Source organism: Gorilla gorilla, chromosome 17 (assembly GCF_029281585.2).
Source record: "Gorilla gorilla gorilla isolate KB3781 chromosome 17, NHGRI_mGorGor1-v2.1_pri, whole genome shotgun sequence".
Taxonomy (NCBI): Eukaryota; Metazoa; Chordata; class Mammalia; order Primates; family Hominidae; genus Gorilla; species Gorilla gorilla.
Window position 1 is genome coordinate 90023058 of NC_073241.2, and position 19257 is coordinate 90042314.

Sequence of the window (19257 nt, forward strand, 5' to 3'; positions counted from 1 at the left end):
TGATTTTTTTCTGTAAAGCCAATGCCCATTGATTTGAGCAGAAAAAATATTGGGATGGATTTAGCACTTGCTTGCTATGACTTGTAGTCAATATCTGACCTATTGAATAGACATGCATAATATTGCACTTAATGCATACCCATCAAAGTACATGCAAGAAGATACAGTGGATGGGCATATTCGAAGTGGCTTGTAGCCACCAATCTCTGGTGGTTATTTTCTGATGGATTTCCAGGAAGGCTGAATAGAAATTGTGCATAGGTGTGGGGCTGTATTGTAGAGTATATTTAGCAAAAGCTGTGGCATATGAGACAGTACTGTGTAAGTTGCTGGAATTTGTTAGAAAATTTCCAGGACACTAAGAGAATTAGAGTATAAGGGACTCTCTGGATTTCCACACACAACAATAGAAGTAATGACAATTATAAGAGGTTCTGAAAATATGACTAAGTTTGAAAATTCAACTGACATAGATCTGAAAGCTTATATTCTATGGCCTTGGAACTAACTGACATTTTTGGTATGCCATTATTTTGTGTTGTTAATTCTTTAAATATTACAGGCCTTCTCCCAGTTATCACCTGCTTGATGCCCTGAACCTGCCTAAAAATCAGGCCCCAAACCTGATTTTACAACCTCCATTGATTCTGCACAGGAGAGAGAAGAAAAACACACATTTCATATTTAAGAAAAGCACCTAAGGGTGATTCCAGGGCAATGAGCGGACTTCAACTCTTACGGCTTTATTTACGTTGCGCCTATGATTTTCTTGTTTCTTGAGGACAATGTTAATTAAAAAGGAAAATTGGCTGATCTTGAGTAAGTCTTTCTCTCCCAAGATTCACATCACTATTTGTACAATGGTCTTGATTTAAATAATCTGTAAAGTTCTATTAAGTTATACTATGTTGTATAAGCCCTACTTAATATTATTAGTAGTTCAATATATTTAATCATGAATTAGGATTTTCAGGCTTATGGGTGCAGACAGTTTAGTACCTGTGAAGCATTTAGGTACCTGGTTGATAAACATTTGAGTTTGGTCTGAATCTTGATGCATCATGTTCTCAAATATTAAAGACTATTGAATTTGGTTGTTCTTGGATGATCTTCACTCTGTATATCCCAAATGTAATAGTCACCCTTTTAAAAATGACCTTTGATTTTATTTGTTTGTTTGTTTTTGTTCACAAAATGTGAAGGCATTGATGAAAACTCTGTCTGTGGAGTTAGGCAGCCTTCTTTCATACCCAATTCCACCACTTCATGACTGTGAATTTTGGCAAGTCACTCAATTTTTCTAAGGGTATTTTCTCATCTGTTGAAACAGGAAAATTAAAAAACTATGAAGTATAAAATTTTTACATATTAAGTGCACCACATTTTAAGTGTGAGCTGTTTGTCAATAATAATTTTATTGCTATCTTTACTATTGTTATTACCTCATTTCACCAAATTGTGATTCAACACTAGAAGTTGGCTGTAAGTCTTACAATTTGATATATGTATATATTTTTTAACTGTGAGGTACGTTCATGTTCCAAATTATTCTGCCTTATTTTCTCTGTGCAAATTTTCTGAAATTTACACAGAGTATTGAAATGAGCATGTCTTCATAAGTGCATCAGAGCAAAACAAAAAAGACCTAGAGAAAGACTACAATTTTACGTGATCCAGAGAATAATACAGGATGTATTCATTTTCTATTGCTGCATTACCACAAATTTAGGAACTTAAAACCACCACCATTTACCATCTTACAGCTTCTGCAGGTCAAGTCCAGGCACAGCAAAGATAAGGCCTCTGCTTAGGATTTTACAGAGTCTCTCTCTCTGTCGTCTAGGCTGGAGTGCAGTGGTGCGATATTGGCTAACTGCAACCTCCGTCTCCTGAGTTCAAGCGAATCTCCTGCTTCAGCCTCCTGAGTAGCTGGGACTACAGGCATGTGCCACCATGTCTGGCTAATTTTTGTAGTTTTAGTAGAAACAGGGTTTCACCATATTGGCCAGGCTGGTCTTGAACTCTTGACCTCAGGTGATCCACCCAGCTCCGCCTCCCAAAGTGCTGGTATTACAGGCATGAGCCACTGTGCCCAGCCTGCTTAGGATTTTAAAAGCTGAAATCAAGGTTTTGGCTAGGGCTGTGTTCTGTTCTGGAATTCAGTGTTTTCTCCCAAGCTCTTTCAGATTGTTGACTGAATTTAGTTCCTTGTGGTGCAGAACTAATGTACCTGGGTTTTTTGTTTGTTTGTTTTGCTGGCTATGAGCAGGATGGCCAGTAGAAAGACTCAAGGACAACCCTGTAGTGTCATCCAGAAGCAGTTCACAACATCATTGTCTGCTTTCTTCCAGGCCAGCAGGAGTGTCTGCTGCTGCATCTTGTATCTTTTAAGCGCTCACCGGATTAGGTCTCATCCAAGATAATTTATCTTTTGAGAACTCAAAGCCAACAGATTAGGAACTTTAAAGTTATCTGAAAAGTCTATTTTGCCATATTACATACTATCATCAAGGGATTAAATTTCCATCATATTTACAGCTTCTATTCGCACTCAGGGGAGAGGATTATATGGATAGCAGGCAACTTGGGGGCTATCTTAGAGTTCCGCCTACCGGAATTTTGCTTGAGTGACAAAGGCATTAATAAAAGGTTTAATAGTGGCTCTACTAGTCAGTAATCTTTTCATGGAAACAAACTATCATATGCAAGACATTGAAATAAATCTAATTTAGGAGTATAAAAGAGATCAAAATCTATAATGGTGTACAGAGCAAACAAAGGCTTGAAATGGAAGTGGACGAAAAATGAAGGAAGAAGAACAGAAGTGAGACCGCCCTGCTTGGAGACAGGCTTAAGGAAAAGTGAGGTTCAAACACGAGGTGGAGTCAGTCTATAGGGAGTCCTTTTGCCCCAGCAAGAAAATATGAATTCCACAAATTTGTATCAGAGAAATGTAGTTGTGTTTCCTACAGACCCTTAAGCACGGAAAGGGAATATTTGCAAATAAAAATATTTGTTAAGATATATAAGGACTTGAAGCTCATTGGATAATTTGTGGGTTTTTTTCCTCCAAAATGAGGTAATAACCTCAGAAGAAAATATTAATTCAAAATATTTGTTATTAAATGGTTTAAACATTTATCTAACCTCAGAGGATGAGAGAAAAAAATAAGTTTAGAAATGTTAGATGAAAGGATAAAATAGGCCAATTTGATTACATGTACATAAGCGTTCTCCATGACACTCATGTTTGATAAACACAGTAAATATGAATAAAAGATAGATGGTTAATTGTATGTGAGCTCATTATGTAGTAAATAAATGATAGTGGTTTTTTTTTTAAGTTAGTGTAAAATGCCTTAAGGGGGCATAATTTGAACATATCTACTATTTTCTGAATGTTTATCGTATGTCAATGGGCTCAGTGCTTTAGACGTATTACCTACATTTTAATGTTTAGTTGATATTAGTATCTCAGTTTTATGAGTAAGGAAACTGATTTGAAGAGGTTAAGTGCCTCAGGTCACAAGACCAGTGAGTGAGAGCCCCTGGAGGAAGCTGAAACTAGACCTGACTTGAAAGCCTCCTCCTCTACCGGCCTGCCCCGATTAAAGGGTGGTTAAGAAAGAGGATTCAGCCAAGACACACATACATAAGGTAAGATGCTTAGTCTTCTTATTAATAAAATAATTTTAAATGAGATATTATTTTCATTTATCAAATTATAAATAGTTTTTTTCTGAACTCTAATTGGTATATTTCTCCACTTGATTGGTCCTCAAATGACAGCAGATTCAGCAACATACCTCGTTTAATACCTTTGGTTTACGTTTTGAAAACATTGGTACATTATCAAATAACAGAATTTCTAAAACCTGGTATCCTCTTTAGTTTTGTCTAATTTTCTTTGATGACTAAGAAATCTGAGAACATTTTCCTAAAACGATTTACAGACATCATTCTTGGATCAGTACTAAACAGAGTAGGATATGAAAGTTGTTGATTGGGCCGGGCGCGGTGGCTTACGCCTGTAATCCCAGCACTTTGGGAGGCCGAGGCCGGTGGATCACGAGGTCAGGAGATCGAGACCATCCTGGCTAACATGGTGAAACCCCGTCTCTACTAAAAACACAAAAAAGTGAGCTGGGGGTGGTGGCGGGCGCCTGTAGTGCCAGCTACTCGGGAGGCTGAGGCAGGAGAATGGCATGAACCCGGGAGGCGGAGCTTGCAGTGAGCCGAGATCACACCACTGCCCTCCAGCCTGGGAATGGCATGAACCCGAGAGGCGGAGCTTGCAGTGAGCCGAGATCACACCACTGCCCTCCAGCCTGAGCGACAGAGCGAGACTCTGTCTCGAAACAACAACAACAACAAGAAGAAGAAAGCTGTTGATTGTCCAGTTACTCTAATGATAGGAGAGTAAAAACTTCAGATTTTCAGGACACATTCATTATTTGGGACATGGTGCTAGGAAATGCTGGTAGGAGAGTAAGGAAATGATTGAGAGAAAAGGATCAATAACAATGACATTCTAAGCCAGCTACAACTTGAGAACTCTGGAGGCAGAGTAGAACATGTGCCTCTGAGTTAGCCTGCCCAAGGGGCAAAGGAACTGGGATACATATCACCAATTTCCGTTAGTCATGGCGTGAGACCTGTTCCTATGGGATGTTAATTCTCTGATGCGTTGAAAAGCCTAGCAAAGACGTTCCACAGGATCTGGACACCAAAGAGAATGCCTCTATGACTATTCAGTGAGTGACATGTACACCAACAATAGCGTTAAAGGATATGGGTGGAGATCTGACTCATATTTTTAACAATGTTTCTTTACTATTTGGTTTTAGGTTGCTTCTGTATTATGACTAGTTAAATTACAGTATGTATAGAATGACAAATCAAGCATTATAAAGCTACCATATTAGTGTATCTGTGGATTATGTATTAATATGTAAATGTTTATTACATAAAAATTTTAATGTACAATGTGGATGGTATATGCATATTACATACATAAAAGGTTTGCAACTATGGTAAAATCCACATAGGAAAATCAAGGAAGAAAATACAGCAAAAATTCATCTTTTTTTAGAGTATTACATTTCCTTTTACTTTTCAGTACTTTACTTCTTATATTTCCTTAAATATGCAGGTACTGCTTTTACATTAAAAATGAAAAAAAAATTAAACTCTTAATTTTCAGGGCTATTTTAGAAGTAGAGTATAAATACACAGTTTGATACACATGGTAATTATTTCCTTAGTGACAAGCTCTGATGACCGTCTTCTGCAGCCTGCTGCATAGCATTTACAGGTCTGAGGAAGAGTACAGAAGTCCATGTATAATGGCTCTAAATATTCCAAAGTTATAAATCAAGCATTCAAGCCATTAAGTATAACATATTTGTTGATTGAATACTTATGGATCCAAGAAATTTTATACAGTCACGATGACATAAAAATTTAATATTTGTTAATAAAAACAAAAATAAAAAAATAACAAGGAGCCAGAAAAGGGAAATTACATTTTGGATGGCAACTTTTATGAACATTGTATCTATCCGGATGTCACTAATGAACACCAGCTAATATAAGACACTGTGTGAGATCTTATAAGATATCTTTGCCAACCTTTAGTCGGCATCTGCGTCTCTTGGAGCTATCCTGTTGGAAGTATTGAGTCTCTATTAACATTAAGTGCTGGAGTGAGAGATCAAGTAGACTGTACAAAACTGTAACGTGTTTTTTAATCCAACAATTGGCCCTAGGAATTTGCATTGAAACCTTTATCAAGACAGTGAGTCTGTTTAACTTCTTTGGGAAAAAATGCTCCATGGTTTGCTTAGTTATTTATTTAAAGAAATCTATGTTTTTAATACGTAAGCAAACTTTAGGTTGTATAAACACACACATACAAATATATACGTACATACATGCACATATTCTATTTCTACTGTATGATCAGATTATATAGAGAGTTAGATAGATGGATGGATAAAATATCCAAGTCCCAAATTTTAGCCAAGAATAGATATATTATTACTATTATGCTACTGACCTGTGGACTGTCTCATCTGCCCATCCCTGCCAGACACAAGAGGGTCCTGATTCCCTCAAGCTAATAAAAAGCCCATCCTCTGTTTAACCCAACATGCAATAATCATTCTGAGCAGGCTCATGTCTTCTTCCATCTGGGTATACAATTTGATAATTGCTCATTTTCTTATTTTTGTGAGAGAGAAAGCCACTTCAAAGAACCATGTGAAGGGAAGTAGGGCATAAGCCATTCTGGATGCCGGCCATTTGGCAGCACTTCTGTCCCGGGCTATGGAGCATGTATCCCTGAATACCAGGGTGCTTGTCATTGCTTTCCCAAATGCTGCACATTGCTAGACACAGAGTTTCACCAATGACATTGGATCAGAAATGTCCCTTTCTGCACCTTATTAGCTTTATTTTTTCAAGACGAGTTGTATAATGAGAAGTTATTTTAAAGCGGCATTTAAAAAGAATGTGAATGCATTGTAAACAGCATTTAATTTCCTACAGAATAATTGCGCAAACATCGTCATTATCTAAAACACAGAAAAAAACCCAGCAACCATTAACAGGTCTCAATCTTTTGATATTAAATAGATGGACAGGACCCAAATAGCATTAGAAATAATAAAACACTTTCATGGTTGCCATAACATTTTTTGTTGTATCAGTATTTCAAAATTCAAAAAAAGATTACAAGAATCAAAATAACAAATTATGAAAAATTAAGCTTGAAAAATATGAAGGGAATTATTGTATGTCCACAAGGATGGAAATTAAAATGCGGATCAGCCTACATATTTTTCACATGACATTATTTGTTCTCTGGGCTTCATACATCATCAAAATCAGAGTAAATGAAGTCGAAAATATTTCTGATCATTGGCAATAATTGCTTTAGAGTTTCTGATTTTCTTTTTTTCATTTTAAGCAAATACAAAGAATTTATTCTATTTCTTAAAATTTAAAGTTGTTCTCAACTATATCTCCTCTATACTGTTTGCAACAAAATATTTAGTCTCTTCATCAAATATGCAAATGTTTGTTTTAATTTAATGTGGTGGCTCTAATTCAATTAAGTGATCCCTGTAAGGGCAAATCAATTCTGATGCCTCCCCATTTCTTATTATTTTTTATCTCAATATGTACTATAAGGCAAGTCTTTTAAAACCTGAGGTGCAATCATTCCGTAGGTAATTTAAATTGCATATATTATTCAGGTCACAGTAGATGATTACAATTTTGAGCATCACAAGACACTTTGAGATGCTGATGGAATCTCTATAGATCTATAAAGATCTATGGATAATTCCCCTTGATAATGTACAATAAATGACAAAAATAATATACACAATTTCAGGGGAACTGTGCCCTTTTAACTGAGTTCACGGACTTCAATTAAGAAACTCTAGTTTATTTTTCTCCTCTGTGTGTAGTGAATGGAAATAAGCAAACAGCAAAAACAAGTGAGATATTAAGTTAGAATGGTGATAATGACTTCAACTGCCTGCACCTCGTTTCCTCTTTGGCAAAATGAGGTGATGGAATGAGATGATCTTGGAATCTATTCCACCTCTGACATTCTGTAATTACATGTAATGATTACAATGATAATGACAATAATTTATCTAAAAATAAATCTTCATACTGTGCTCTTAAGCCATAGGGGTATTACAAGGTGCCTAAGAGCCAACATGCAGAGAGTGAAGGGTGCTAATCAGTAAGCTGGATGTAAGACTGCTCAGACCCTACAGAGAGCAGGTCTTCTTGGATTTCTTTTATATATTAGGCATCCGCGTGTGAATTCATTTAAAGAATATGGATATATGTATCTATGATATGGTTTGGATATCTGTCTCCTCCAAATCTCACGATGAAATGTGATTCCCGAAGTTGGAGTGGGGCCTCGATAACTGGACCATGGGGATGGATTTCTCATGAATGCTTTTGCACCATCCCCTGGGTGATGAGTTCCTGTGAACCACACTCTGTTCACATGAGATCTGGTTGTTTAAAAGAGTGTGACACTTCCTCCCGGCACTCTCTTGCTCCTACTCTCACCATGTGATGTGCCTGCTCCCACTTTGCCTTCTACCATGATTGTAAGCTTCCTGAGGCCCTCATCAGAAGCAGATGCGGGCAGAATGTTTCCTGTAAAATCTGTAAAACCATAAGCCAATTAAACCTCTTTTCTTTAAAAATTAGTCAGCTGCAGGTATTTCTTTATAGAAATGCAAAAACAGCCTAACAATATATAGACATATATATGTATATATGTGTGCACATATATACACACACATATGTATGTATCTGTTTATATATGTATATAAAACTATAGACCAGCATTTTCAAATATAATTTTTTGTATTATTGGAAATGTTTCATAATATGTTCTATATAATATGATGACCACTAGCCACACGTGATTATTGTATCCTTGAAATGTGGCAAGATTGAGGAACTGAATTTTTAGTTTTATTTAATTTTAATTTAAATAGCCATTTGTGCACTTGGGGCTAGTTTTTAAGATGTTGGATAGGACAACTATAGAAATGTTTGAGCTAGATAAACTGTCTGCAATTTTTCATTATTAGCACTCTTTAAGTATTAGCTAATGACTAATTAAAATAATTGTTTTAGAGATCATTCAAACACCAAAGGAAAAGACCGAGTTAGTAACATCTGTGGCCCTCAGCTTCTGTGAAGCAAGAACAATAATTACTATCTCACTGCATTGCTGTGAGATTAAAGAAAAGAACATGTATCAAGTTTCTATCACAGTGCCTAGCCTATGTAACCGATCTTCAAGAAAGGTTACTTCACCTCTATCTGTAGTTATATAACTTGTAATTGAGGTCATGTTTAATTCATCTTTTAAAAGTTACAGGTAAAATAGGCCTTTAACTAGTATTGAGGATAGAATTTAAAAAACTGATATAAATTCTGTCAAACTAGAGTTTTACTTCTTCAAATGTGATCTTTAATTTAGTGGCTAACTGTCCACATATATCCCCACACTGTGGGAGCAAGGGGAAGGAGGGTAAGATTTGACACTAGAGCTTAATATAAATGATGCAGATTTGAATCTTGCAAAGATAGCTATTGCCACTAGCAAGAACAGTACCATCAACTCCAAACTGTGCCTTGATTGACACTGAGTCCCTAAAATACTATGCAAGTGCTTATGTGAACATGCAATTCCTTCCATGATTTTACTTCTTCTCCAGTAGCAATATATCAACTACTGTAGAGACACATTGATTTATCAGGAAGAGAGTTCATTTGAACAGCATTGTGATAGCCGTTGTCCAGAATTAATTCTAGTAGCATGCTCCCTCCTTGTCGCTATATAGTCAAAAACTGTTTTTCTTGGCAAATATCTCAGTAAGGGACAAAGAAGGGAGATTCTGTTTTCTATCGGATAATACATTTAGTGCTCTAAGCAGGCCCTGACACACAAATATGAAACTTGAACACATGTCTCCATGTTATGTATATTTTCCACTTATTCTTGACTCGAAATTCCAATTCACAGATTTCCACCCAAAACATGCATAGGAGACAGTAGTTCTTCAAAAGTTTTAGTCCAGAAAATCTATTCTCCATTCCATGAGAAAGCTGAGTTTCAATGTAGTTGAAAATCAGAAGCCTAAAATGTAATTTTGTGTTAAAGTAGTTATATAATTCTTTCCCTGGTAAGGAGTGTTTCTTTAAATATTTCTTTGGATAATTCCAAAACTGTCGTGCTAACTCCTCCTGTGGGACTCTTTTTGAAGCCCGACAGCACAAAACAAATCTGTTCGATGAGTCTCAATAGACTCACAGGACATTTTACTAACTCAAAAAAGAAATATTTGTATACTGTGCTTTTTGGAGGTCTAATAAAGGTCTAGACTTATTTTATCACTAAAGATATATTAGTAATGAGAAGCTTATTTACAGATACAGACCCTCATTGACATTTGGGAAGGTGTGTCTAAGCAGAGAGCTCTGATTGACTTCAAGATGCAAAATGGACCCACAGCGAGTTACTGAATTATAAACCTCACCTCCTTCACTAAAATGAGTTTTATGTAAACATCTCCAGCATCTGCTGGAGAGGCCTGACCTTCAGGGAACCTGACTGTCTAATTCTGATGGCCTACAAAACTACATAATGCAAAGCCCTTTGCTTGTTCTAAAAATAGTGAGTATAATTAGTCTTGCAAATCAATGTTTCCACTCATCAGGAGGACAAAATAACTTGTTAAATAGCATGCCTAATTTACATATCCAAGAGTCAACAAAAGCTTCGTCTACTATTTATTTGATTATATCTTTTCAGGAGAAAAAAAATGCAATTCATTGGCCAGCTGCCACCCTCTAAAATATGGGAGGTAATTAGAACCATACTGTTGTCACGTTTTAATAGCAAAACAGTGTGCTTTCAGAGAAGATACACCATTATCCTATCCAGAGCTGCTTTACTCATAATTATTATATTTATGCTTATAGATAAAAATAATTTTTAAATGAGTACATTGAAAATAAATTTCACTAGTAATGTTTTGTGATTAACAAAGTTTTTAAAAATAAAAATATGTATAAAATGTATATATGGAAATACTTAATTTTTTTCTAATAAAGGACAAAAATAAAATGTTCTTTTTTTAACACAGTAATACTATTGACACATCCTTAACTTGTTCTTTTCAAGTGATATGAAACTACACTATTTAAAAGATTTTGGCCGGGCATGGTGGTTCACACCTGTAATCCCAGCACTTTCAGAGGCTAAGGCGGGTGGATCACCTGAGGTCAGGAGTTCAAGACCAACCTGGCCAACATGCAGAAACCTCATCTCTATTAAAAATACAAAAATCACGGTGGCACGTGCTTGTAGTTCCAGCTGTTCTGGAGGCTAAGGCAGGAGAATCACTTGAACCTGAGAGGCAGAGGTTGCAGTGAGCCAAGATCGCGCCACTGCACTCCAATCTGGGTGACAGGGTGAGACTCCTCAAAAAAAAAAAAAAAAATTTTTTTTTTGTTCACTGACACTGGAATTGCACCATTATTAAAATATTTTGAAGAATACCAGAAAAAATATACTGAACTTATTGGAAAACATAAAACAAACATAGAGAAGGCTTAACTTCGTAGTCTATATATTTGTCTGTTTTTTCAAACATCATATGATTTTCTGTTGACTGGAATCTTGCGAATAGTAATTCTTCCTCAATCAACTGCTTTCCCAGAAGAAATATGTTGCATGCCTTTTAAAGTATGGCAATTTTTAAAATTATAATTATATACATTTATTTACCAAGGAATTGGAACTTCAAATCATTGACACCAGTGATTTTTTCCTTGTGGAACTTGGGAAAGCAAGTTCATTATAGGAAATTAGATTTGGTAGCATGACCTTAGAATCAAGAATGACAATTTTCTAGCTTCGAGTTAAAATAGCATCATAACATTTTAAATGAGTGCTATTTAAAATAAAAAATGTGAATTCAATTACATTTAAATTACATTTATAATCAATAAATACTTGTTGAATAAATGCATGCGCACTGGCCTGTATTTCAGATACTATACTAAGGACTGAAAAGCCAGTAATAAGACCAAAATGGTCATTTCCCTTACAAAGCTTACAAGGAAGAGATGACCAGAAATTCATAAATCATTTACTATGTGTGGAACAGGGTAGCTTGAAAATAGCTAGTATGAAGAGCTGGGTTTGTCCAGAAGCCCTCTGGATTTTCTCTGAAGATATTAAATATAACCTGAAGCCTGAAGAATGAATAGAAGTTGAAGAAAGAGAGTTATTTTATTCTTCCTTTCCTTGGTTTAGTGGATTATCTCAAATGTTTAACATTAAATGTTAAATTATGTTATCTATGGGTTAAATTACTATTTAGCTTGCCTAATACTAATAGCTTAGTATTAAGCCTCCTGAGTAGCTGGGAGTATAGGTACTTATTCTTGCACCACTATGACCTGCTGATTTTTGTATTTTTTGTAGAGATGGGGTTTCATCATGTTGCTGAGGCTGGTCTCAAACTCCTGGATTCAGTTGATTGGCCCACCTTAGCCTCCCAAAATGCTAGGATTACAGGCATGAACCACCGCTCCTGGTCAAACATGTGATTAATATTTGAAGTTTGATATACATTTTTTTTTTTTTTAACACAGTCTTGTTCTGTCACCCAGGCTATAGTGCAGTGGCGCGATCTCAGCTCACTGCAAGCTCCGCCTCCCAGGTTGGAGCGATTCTCCTGCCTCAGACACCCCATTAGCTGGGATTACAGGCACGCACCACCACAACTGGTTAATTTTTGCATTTTTAGTAAAGACGGGGTTTCGCCATGTTGGCCAGGCTTTTCTCAAACTCCTGGCCTCATGTGCTTGGCCCGCCTCAGACTCCCAAAGTGCTGGGATTACAGGTGTGAGCCACCGCGCCCAGCCTGATATGCTTTCTAAACAGAATGTGTATTGCACAAAGTTTTCACTAATTTTAAGTATCTGTAGAAAAAGGAAAGGAAAAGAAACATTTAAAAGGTGAATATCTACAGCAAGCCTATCCTAGGAACTATAGAATCAAGATAAAATAGTACAATAACAAATATTATTTTCATAAACATATATGTATTTACATGTAATTTATGTATATTATAAATTATAAAATTAATGTATTATAGAATATGAATATTATTTCTATTTTAAAGAATCAGGGAAATTAAATAATTTTACATAGATCTCATAGCTAGGAACTGGAGTAAACAGGACCAAGGAAATGAAGACCCATCACATCATCCATTTCTACTTAAGCAGTCATCTACCTGGATGGAATTATCACTATATACATGGTTCCCTATTAAGTTTAATAAGAAATAACAAATAAGTTACAAATCTATTCTGTACATTGTTTTATTTATTATGATTGTCCTTATTTTACAAATATTTAATGTAGTTTGTCAACAATTAAAAAGCACATATTACAAGCTAAGACAGGAGCCCACAATTTAGAGAGAGTCAGACGCATAATGAATAGATACACGGTTCAGCAAAAACTTTTGTGCTTATAATCTCATTTGATCCTGAAAAAAAATAAGTTAAATAGGAGAGGTATTGTTATTGCATTAATTTTAAAAGGAAAAGTTACCTGATTTCCCTTCTAAGAATTTTGTAAATTATAGAAGTGAACTATATGGCCATAGGTTGTAGGATATCACAAAGTTCTACAAAAAAACACTTGAATTAAGTTAAAAAATCAGAATGAGTTACAGATTCTTAGTTAAAAATAGAATAAAGTAGTGAGAATTTTTAGTTAAAAATTCTATCGAGATAACGATTGCTAATGCAGCCTCTCCCAATTCCCCACCAAAGAAACAATTAAGAAACGGAAAAGAGATGAACATTAATCTAAGAGTGGCAATTAGTGATCACCAACATCTGGAGCTGGAGGAGAAATTCATTAATTATAATGTGTGGATCCCAATTAGCCATCACAATCAAAAGTTATCATTCATTCATTCATTTATTATTAAATGTTTACTGTAAGCCAGATATTTTGTTCTTTCTTGAAAGAAAGGTAGAACTATGATTCAGGTTTTTATCTCTACTCTTCTGCCTTTGGCTTACAAAAACATAGTGTCTATGTGAAGCAGAAAACTGGGCAGTTTGTCGTTCTTTCTGAGATGGTCAATAGTAATAGAGTCATATTCAACTTCCCAGAGACTGCAGCAATCTAAAAACAGAAGGGCAAAAACTGTAGTTATTGTTATGTGTCCACATGCATTGTAGGGGCAGGGGAGAAATGGGCACTAATCTCAACATGGAAGTCAAAATACAGAAGTGAGTGAAAGCAGAAGAAAGAGCTTAGCATTCTTCATTTCGTTTTTATTCTCTACTATTTCATATCATGACAAAAACATGCAATTAAATAGGAGATAATATTTCTGTCCAGCAAAGCTTAAGAAAGTATATGCTTGCTAGTCTAATTTGGCCTTGTGATGTATTACGAATCTGGGCTGCAGAATGTCTCTCTACTATTTACAAATACAGATTAGACCAGGTGCGCAACCATCCTTCTTTCTGTTATAAAATGCTTGCTCAATTCTAGCAACATCCAAGTGGACATGAGCGGGGAAAAGGAGAATGTATACACCTTGATTGTACAACATCTCAACAGATTGATATTTCCTCTAGAATAAGTAAACATATAAAAATGCCCTGGTGTTCTGCTGCTGCTTAGGATGCAGAAAGCTTCAAAAGAATATTACTTTCAAACTAACAACAGTGAAAGAAAAAGCCAGATAATCTTCAAAATCATAACTTTTTATTGAACCCATGAGAGAGCTAACGTTACAAGTCAACGAAGTAACCTGAATTTGAGAGAGAGAGAGAGACAATCCTCTCCGGTGAGAAATGGGACAAAGGAAACTTTTGTTTCACCTGAGACAGAGAATAAAATGTAGATGCCATACCAACAAGCAAGGGAAAAAAAAATGACTGAAATTGTAACACATTTTGAAAGAACAAATGTGGGCTGGCAAGTCAGGTTAGAATAGCTAGAATCCACAGAAAAAGGGAGGGTTAATATCCTCTTCCTATCTGTCTTGCACAGGGCACCTGTAGATGCTCATGAGGGAGCGTAGGGGCATGAAAGGAGCCTGAAGAGGCCTCCTTTGGTGGCACAGATATGCAGGGGTGATCAGCTGCTGCTTAGGCGCAGACATTGCGTGTTTTTCTCTGGTTTCTTCTAAAAACTTCATTGTTTTATCTTTTATATTTGCATCTGCATTTCATTTAGAATTGATTTATATGTACAGTTTGAGGGAAAGGTCAAGGATATTTTCTATGTACATATCCAATTGATTTAACGGCATTTATCGAAAATATTATAATTTCCTTATTTCTCTGCAGTTTTTATCAAAACTCAGCTTGGGGCCGGGCGCGGTGGCTCACGCCTGTAATCCCAGCACTTTGGGAGGCCGAGGTGGGCGGATCACGAGGTCAGGAGATTGACACCATCCTGGCTAACACGGTGAAACCCCGTCTCTACCAAAAATACAAAAAATTAGCCAGGCGTGGTGGCGGGCACCTGTAGTCCCAGCTACTCCGGAGGCTGACGCAGGAGAAAGGCGTGAACCCAGGAGGCGGAGCTTGCAGTGAGCCGAGATCAGTCACGCAACTACACTCCAGCCAGGGCAACACAGCGAGACTCCAACAAAAAAACAAACAAACAAACAAACAAAAACTCAGCTTGGGGTAAAGGGCCAAATCTTTCTTTGGGCTAGGCTAATCTTTTAATATACAGTTCTATGTAGCATTATTAAATTAGGTTCCTCAAAGTGTGTGCCACATAGACATAGGTATTTATTTTTCCATCTTTTTGTGTATGCTGATTCAGTGATCTACAGTAAACAAACAAAAAAAAATCTGCTGCCGAAATATAGTAAGTTGACATAATGACTTCCTGATTTTTTTAATAATTTACTGTTTAGTTCTCTTTTTCATTTTATTTTTCTACAGTGGTATCAAGTTATCAGTTAACAAAATTAAATCAAGACAGTGCTAATGAACATTTAAGGGAAATGTTGTAGTACGAATGAGAAATAATCCGTGGAATTTATTCGGATGTATCTTTTAAAATTTGAATAGCCAAGCAAGGATATTAATTATGTTTACTGCTTTTTCCATTTGCATTCAAAGTATTATTCATGTCAATTACACAAGCATGCACTTTATACAAATCTTAGAAAAGATACTGTTTTATATGGATGCCATTATCACTTCTATTTCTTAATTGTTATACCCAAAGTTAATGGTAATTATTTTGGAATTTGATATCTAATTTATCAATCACAAAGCACATTTTTCCAACTGTGAGTGCTTCCCTATGATTTGCATTTTATTTTATACTCTTTAATCTGTGAAAAAAATTGAAATGAGAAATGACCAGATAACCAGATAAGAGTCTGTATCAAAGATGAGGGGATTTTGTTAGGACATTAAACAAAACCATTTCTAGTTAGTTTTTCCAAATATGCTGACCTACTCATGTTTGTAAATGTATATCTCATTTGAATATAATATCATTCACAGCTCATAAGCATGAATATAACTTGGTGAATTAACAGTCAAGTTATTCTTTTCCTCCTAAGAATAATAATTTCTTTACTTAATGAAAATATTAGAAATACTTCCTACGTTAGATGATAAACCTAAATGGTGACAGATTATGACTAGCTGAAAAGGTTACTGAAAAGTCCATCAAAGGCAAGATTAGGATTTGAATTGAATGAATTTTGGAAGGGAATAGAGTCCTAGTATATCTAGAACTGGAGATGGGTAATATCTTTAGAATGCTTGGAGAACATATCTGGACTAGAAGCTGAAACCGATACGCATGTTAATTCAAGCTAGGGTCTGGGGTAATTCAACCTGCTTTTTAAAATTTTAATTTTGTAAAAATTCTACACCTAGCCTGTCCTTGTAAGAACAACCTTCACCCTCTTAAGTTGTAACAGTATGAGTACAGAACTAGCAGACATTTAAAGGTTTTACCACTGAAGCAAAAATTTCCTTTGACTAAATAATCTAGAAAGTAGCATTTTGGAAAATAAACTCCATTATCTAAACACTACAGAATTTTAATGTTTTTTAACAACAACAACATACTGATCAATACAAGATTGGTTAGATAAAAGCCTTGTGTACTAAGCAGTAGGGAGGCTGCCCCTACAACATTTGAAAGTATAAAATTTGGTGCTCATCTTCATAGTAATACAAATTCCCATTCTCCTTTAAAAAAGCACCAAGGAACCATCTTTAATAAGGCATGGAGGTTGGAATATTGCTTGAATAAAAGAAGCCATAATGTGGCATTTATAAAGGTTATGTCTATTTCAGAATTCTCATTGTAATGGTATTTATTGCTATTGATGTTGATTTGCATCTATTATATCCCTATCTGCAGAGGGTGATGTTCTTGGTAACATAAAAATAAATCAATTAATGAATCTGAGTCCCCTGGTAGGTGTTCATCTGAGACCAATAATTCTAACATTAACAGACGTGGAAAGGATTACTGGAACACAAGCAAACATACAACACCATCAAAACCTCATTAATTTGGTCATAACCTTCAGAATGTATTATTATTTGAATTACTGTTTAGTTTTGATAAATCTTCATAAAGTGTATAGACTAAATACTTGAGAGAATATTGTATTTACAAGCCCTTTAGACACACTCATTTACCTAAATGGTGTTGCACTTAACAATAGCTAATCCACAATAATTTTTATTTTTATTAAAGTTCTGGGATATATGTGCAGAACACGCAGATTTGTTACATAGATATACACATGCCATAGTGGTTTGCTGTACCCATTAACCCAACATCTACATTAGGTATTTCTCCTAATGCTATCCCTCCTCTAAGCCCCCACCCCCTGACAGGCCCCACTGTGTGATATTCCCCTCCCTGTATCCACGTGTTCTCATTGTTCAACTCCTACTTATGAGTGAGAACATGAGGTGTTTGGTTTTCTGTTCCTGTGTTAGTTTGCTGAGAATGATGGTTTCCAGCTTCATCCATGTCCCTGTAAAGGATGTGAACTCATCCTTTTTTATGGGTGCATAGTATTCTATGGTGTATATGTGCCACATTTTCTTTGTCCAGTCTATCATCGATGGGCATTTGGGTTGGTTCCAAGTCTTTGCTATTGTGAACAGTGCTGCAATAAACACACGTGTGCATGTGTCTTTTTTTTTTTTTTTTGAGACAGAGTCTCACACTGTTGCCAGGCTACAGTGCAGTGGTGCAATCTCGGCTCACTGCAACCTCCACCTCCCAGGTTCAAGCGATCCTCCTCCCTGAACCTCTCAAGTAGCTGGGACTACAGGCACGCACCACCATGCTTAGCTCATTTTTCATATTTTTAATACAGATGGGGTTTCACCATGTTGGCCAGGTTGGTCTCAATCTCTTGACCTCATGATCCACCTGCTGAGGACTCCCAAAGTGCTGGGATTACAGGCCTGAGCCACCACACCCGGCCGCATGTGTCTTTATAATAGAGTGATTTATAATCCTTTGGTTATATACCCAAGTAATGGCATTGCTGGCTTAAATGGTATTTCTGGTTCTTGATCCTTGAGGAATCACCGCACTGTCTTCCACAATGGTTGAACTAATTTACACTCCCACCAACAGTGTAAAAGTGTTCCTATTTCTCCATATCCTCTCCAGCATCTGTTGTTTCCTGACTTTTTAATGATTGCCATTCTAAAAACCAAAATAATTTTTACATGAGAAATTGTATCTTTTTTTCTTCTTCTTTGAAAATGCCCAAAGTTCTTCAATATTTAAATAACTATCCCTAATTTCATGATATCTCCTTGAACATATCTTACTTCAATCCTCTTTTACAAGGGACAACATTTTGAACTTTATTTTAGTTTTGATATTGGTTCTACAAGGAATTATGCACAATCATTTGGGAGCTTGTCCAAGGCAGAAGAATTAAGGGATTTGGGAAAGGGAGGCAACAAGAAGCAAAGATAGTTACAGTGAATAATTACCTCCTAAAAAGTAACCAGAATACTTCAATGAATTGTTTATTAAAACTACAAAAAACAAGAGAGTTATCTAATACTTTCCCTCCCTCATTTGAGATTTTTCCCTGGGGGCATTATCTCCCTTAGCAACGAGTAATACATGAATGTAGCCTGAAAAAAGTCCTCTCCAGGTCTTTAGTGAAGGAGGAATTTGAACACAAAAAGTGAAGATTTGTGGCTCACAATTTAGGTTAGACTCTATCACACAATCAGCATATAAAGAAGTCAGACACACCTAGACCTATCCATGGTATCCACAGCTGAAATCCAGATTAGATCTAGCAGATGTGAATGGCTCAAAGTGTTTCTACTATGGTCCAACCATTGTACCTCTCAGATTCTCTCATGATTTACAGTTACCTAGACTTCATAGTGGTTGTTATATGTAATCTTTACAAAAGAACCGTACAGGAGGAATAAACTATAGTCTCTATTGCTAAAATTGGGCCCAAGATTATAGTAGGATTGCATCATCTTCCTCTATGACGACCAATTCTAGAGTGCCCCCACCTTCAGCCAGCACTTAAAGTTGTCCAGTATACAACCAAACTAATAAAAGTGAGAAGAAACAGTATAATGTACTGCAGTTGGAAGAGAAAATGTAGGTAA